General features: G+C 57.7%; 1 pseudogene; it reads right to left on the bottom strand.

The window, feature by feature from the left end:
• Positions 1-3,833, bottom strand: part of LOC103676524 — a 5,703-nt pseudogene extending 1,870 nt beyond the window's left edge.
• Positions 3,834-4,918: the final 1,085 nt, after the last annotated feature.

Here is a 4,918-nt window from a genome sequence, read left to right as displayed (position 1 = left end):
CCCCCCCCCGCCCCATGGCTCCTGCGGTCACTCAGAGGAGAAGCCCAGGTCCTCACCACGGCCCCACAAGGACCTACGGGGCCCCTGCTGACCTCGTGTTCCCTGCGTTCCCCTGGGGCGCTGCATGTGCTGTCCCCCCTCCCTCCACCTGAAGCCCCCCTCGCCTGGACTCCACACTTCACTTCTTTTTGTCTCTGATCAAATGCTACCCTGGGGGAGCCTTCCCAGACCATCCGACATAGAATGAACCTCCACCTGCCACGGCCTCGTCTTTCCTCGTAGCACTTCCCACCATCGGGCACGTCATATATTTTATTCCTTAATTGTTCCGTTGCCTGTTTCCCTCTGTTGAGCTGGAAGCTGCATGGCAGGATTCCCCAGACGGTGCACGGCACACAGTAGGTCCTCAAGAACTATTTCTTGAATGAATGAATGAATGAATGAATGAATTGCTGATCAATCCCTGCATTCTTTCCCCATGAGTGCCCACTTAGCTTCAGAATCTCTCTCAACCCAGCACTGCAGTGTTGAGGTGAACTGAAGCCTGTGTGCCACGCCTGCTCCAGACAAAGGGTGGTCCCCTAGCCACCCACCGTGCTTCCCTCCACCACTGCACGCCCCCCCCCCCGAAGCCCTCCGGTGGGGCGCCTGGGGGGGCTCAGTCAGTTAAGTTGCTGACTCTTGATTTCTGCTCAGGTCATGATCTCAGGGTCCTGGGATCAAGCCCTGAGTCTGGCTCTGTGCTCAGTGGGACGTCTGCTAGAGGATTCTCTCTCCCTCTACCCCTCCCCCACTCAAATAAATCAATAAATCTTAAAAAAAAACTCACAAAACCCTCCTATGAGGAGTCATCTCCTCCCTGAAGCCCTCCTGATTCATCTGTCACTTTCTTTCTCTGGTGCCCTCTCAAAGGGGAACCAGTCTATCTGTGTCTGTTACTGGTGACTGGTGACCGTCCCACCCTCCCAACGGACAGTGTCCTCACCAGGGAGGGCTACATCTCAAGCATTTCTGTAACTCCACACTCAACAAGAGTTGTAGTACACAGTAGGTGTTCACTCAGTGCTCGCTATCTTGAGTTGAACATTTGGCTTAGTTTTATGCTTAACATTATCTGTCAGGCCTTCGTCTCTTTTTATCTTAAATCATGTTTATTTGTTTTGTGCTTTGTCTCTAATTTGTTTTTTTATTACCTCTTTTTCCTTTTTCTGATTATAAAACAAGTGCACATTGCAGAAAACGTTGAAAATGTCCAAGAGTATAAAGGAAAGACAAGATTACTCATAGTCTCGCAATCCAGAAATAACGATTATTAGCATTTGGTGTATTCGTTTCGGCTTTTTTTGGGGGAGGGTGTACATTTTTTTTTACTAAATCTTTTATGGTGACAATTTTTTATGTCATCATGATTCTTCCAAGACATCGTATTAAATGGCTGCGTAGTACTCCACCCATTGCATTCAGTTTATCATAATTCATTTCACCAAGTATCCCACACACGCAAAATCCTGACACACACCCAGTGCCACTGTCCACACACACACACACACACACACACACACACACACACACCACGCCCGCAGACACTCTGGCGCGCGCTCCGGGGGCTCCCAAGCTCCACAATGGAGGTGATTTCCCAGCAGGGGGTGAGGAGTGCACTGGTCACATGGCCCCAGCAGGGTGTGTTCCAGCCTTTTCCTTTTGTAGTCCCTCAGACAGACAGATGTCAGGACAGACACACACGGGACAAGCAGGCAGGGCGAGCAGACAGGAAGCAGACAGGGGCCTGGGCCACGTGGAGACAATGGCTTCTGGGGTGTCTGGGCTGTCAGGAGGATTGGGTGATGGGGAAGGTGGGGTTGTTGGGAACAGGACCTTGGCTGCCCTCAGGGGGGCAAGTCCCGGCCAAGGGCAGGTGACAGAACAGGGCTTCCTCGGCTTAATGCTGTCAAGGGTGTGCAGATGGGGATGGGTGTTCACAGAACCAGAAATCGGAACCTCAGAATCCCGGGACCACAGCGGGACTGAGTGGGACTGGCCCGGAGGGGCCATCTGGTCCGACACTCCAAGGGTCATGCAGGTGCCGAGGTCCAAGCATCGGGACGTCTCACGACGCCTGACTTGGGCAAAGAGCTTTTTCTGCTTCCCCATGTGGCCTGGACCATGTTCCCGGTGTCCGTCCCCAGAGCCGGAGTGAGCTCTCGAACTCTGCAATGGGCATCGAGAGCACTGGAGGGACTCCAGGACTGGGCCCGAGGGGCTTGGGGTGGTCCTTGAGCAGCGGGAGAGGAGAGAGGGAGGGAGACGGGCACTCAGACATGCCCACCCCAGTTTAGCCACTCTGCCTTCCCTGCTGGGCCCCGTGTGACTCTGCTGACCTCCCCAACCTCAGAGAGCAGTGCAGGGAGAGGAGGGGGTGCTTGTGTCTGGGGCCACCTGCTCACAGGCTCAGTGTCCCGAGGAGAGGAGGTTTCTGACGTGGACCCCTGGGGAGCTGCCCTGTCGGGCTCCTTCCCAGACAGCTCTGGCTCTCACGGTCTGAAACCAGAGGCTGTTCGCAGGGAAACATGGAAATGAATGAACTCAGCCCTGGGTGGCTTTAGGGAGGAGCAGCAAATGCGGGAGGTCCAGAGTCAGCTCAACCCGGCTAACTGTGGGATCTTGGACAAGTTATTTCCCTCCCAGGACCCCCAGGACATACCCAGGGAGGAGGGTCTGGAGCAAGACCACCCTGGGACTGTGTTGTTTCCAGGTCTCTGAGTCTCAGAAGCCTGCAGACCATTGCTGCGAGTGGAGGGGCAGGTGGTCCCAGGTCAACAGTGAGCATTACGCAGCCTGCACTAGGCCAGGCTTAGCGCAGGGACGCGCTGGATTTCTGCCCTTGGTCCCCGGGGAAGAGGCTCTGAGAGGAAGTGATTACTAGATCACACGACAGTGTAGCAGGGCTGAGGTTGCTTAAAGGAGAGAGATGGAGAAACTGAGTCTCAGAGAAGGAAAACAAGTGTCCCAGTCACTAGAGGCTAGAACCCAGGAGCCCTCTGCCTCTTCCTTCTTTACCCACCCCTGCTCTGCCCTCTGGCCACTCTCCAGAGCTTCCCTGGGTGGAGGGGAGCAGGCTGGGGAACCCTAGAAGGTGGAACCAAAAGCTGAAGCCCCTTCCCTGTTGACGGACTGTCCCCAGACCTCCCAAACGGCTCCTTTCAGGCTGGGGGTTTGTCTGCTTCTGGGACAGCACAGGGTGAGTGGGACTGGGACCAGAGGGGTCCCCCAGCACCCCAAGTCCAAGGGGCACCCCAAATGGGATGCTGTCCTGCTATGCCGAGACAGCCTGGAACGGGGCCAGTGCCCCGCAGTGGCAGCTCAAGGCAGCTGGACGGGGCTGCGGCCAAGAATGCCAGGAATGCGGAGCGGCTGCGTCCTTCCCGCTCCTCTTCCTCCCCCCACTCCTAGAACAGGATATTCCCTGTCCAGGGAAGCCCAAGTCCAGCCCCCTTATGGGAAAACCTCAGGGCATGTGCTGGGCACCGCTCCTGCCCTGGGATGGGACCCGGTCGGGGGGAACCTAGGGCTCTAGCACTGCAGGGCAAGGACACAGGGGGTCTGCGTGGGTTCAGCAGGGTGCTGAGGACCTACTGCGTGCTAAGTGTTGCACGTGTATTAACTCACGGAATCTCGCAGCAACCCTGGGAGAGGCTGTTTTCCAGATCAGGAAGTTGAGGGGCTCAGAGCTTGCCTGAGGGGCTCAGGAGCTTGCCCGAGCTCTCCAGCTGGCAAGTGGCAAAGCCAGACTTTATCCGGGCCAGCCTGGCACTGTCGTCCTTGCTCTCAGCCATGAGGCTAGGTGGCCTCAGTGCTGCTGGGGGCCGTCTCCTGGTGCCCCCTCCTTGGCACTGCCAAGGCTGGGGGGTGTGCTGCAGAAAGCAGCACCTTCCTGTTGGCAGCCGGTCTGTTTTGCGGTTGGCAGAGGGTCAGTGTGGAGGTTTGTCTGGAAGGTCAGCTCTAGGCCTCTCCCTGGCTGTTCTCGCAGGATCCCAGCACCGGTGAATCCCAGAGTTTGACCGGGGTACATCGCATTGGCTCAGGAGGGGCTCCTGCACACCAGTTGTGATGGGCAGGGGAGGCTGTCGCTCGGGGGGCTCAGGGACAGGAAGTGGGGCTCTGGGAAGTCTGGAGGTTCATGCAGTGGTTGGGGGGAGGGCATGAGCTGTGCTGACTCCAGCCCCGTGACTCCACAGGTGTCCCCTCCTCTGCCGCGGTGCACCCATCTCCTGCTTCCCGAGCCCAGCGTGTCCCTGGCCCTTCAGCTGGGCCGTACCCCAGGGCATCATCCAGAGGGCGTAGCCCTCCTGCCCCAGCCCAAGAGTCCGGAGCGCCTAGCCCTGGACTGAGCTCTGTTGGCAGGTGGGGACAGAGAGGCCTGAAGAACATTCGGCTGTGCCCAGCCCCAGGCCCACCCCAAAGCAGCCATCTGCACAGGCCAATTAGCCCACGAGAAATAGGGGAAACTGAGGCTCAGGGGGGCCAGGTGACCTGCTCAAAGCTGCAGAACTGTCACTTAGCAGAGCTGTAATTTGAATCCCAGTCTTGTCTTGGCACCCAGCAGCCCTCTCTTAGGGTGTCTGGGCTAGAGCCGCTGGCCCCTCACCTTCTCCTGGCCTTCCCTCCTGGTCCCTTAGCCCCTGAGGTCTGGCTGGTTCTGTTCCAGTGTGCTGTCCTGCACTGGTTCCTGGTCCCCCGGGGGGCCAGGGTCAGGTAAACAGGATCCCAGCCGCACTCCCTGACCTTGTTTACCTCCCAAAAGAATGTGAGGGCATTCTTCCCCTTCCCAGGCTGTGAGTCACCCCTCAGCAATGCACCAGGCTCCCGCCACTGCCTGCCCGGCCCCCATTCAACCCCCTCCGGACGGGACCCTTGCCTC

The sequence above is a fragment of the Ursus maritimus genome, unplaced genomic scaffold, assembly GCF_017311325.1.
Source record: "Ursus maritimus isolate PB19 unplaced genomic scaffold, ASM1731132v1 scaffold_21, whole genome shotgun sequence".
Classification (NCBI taxonomy): domain Eukaryota; kingdom Metazoa; phylum Chordata; class Mammalia; order Carnivora; family Ursidae; genus Ursus; species Ursus maritimus.
This window is presented reverse-complemented; position numbering and strand designations above follow the sequence as displayed.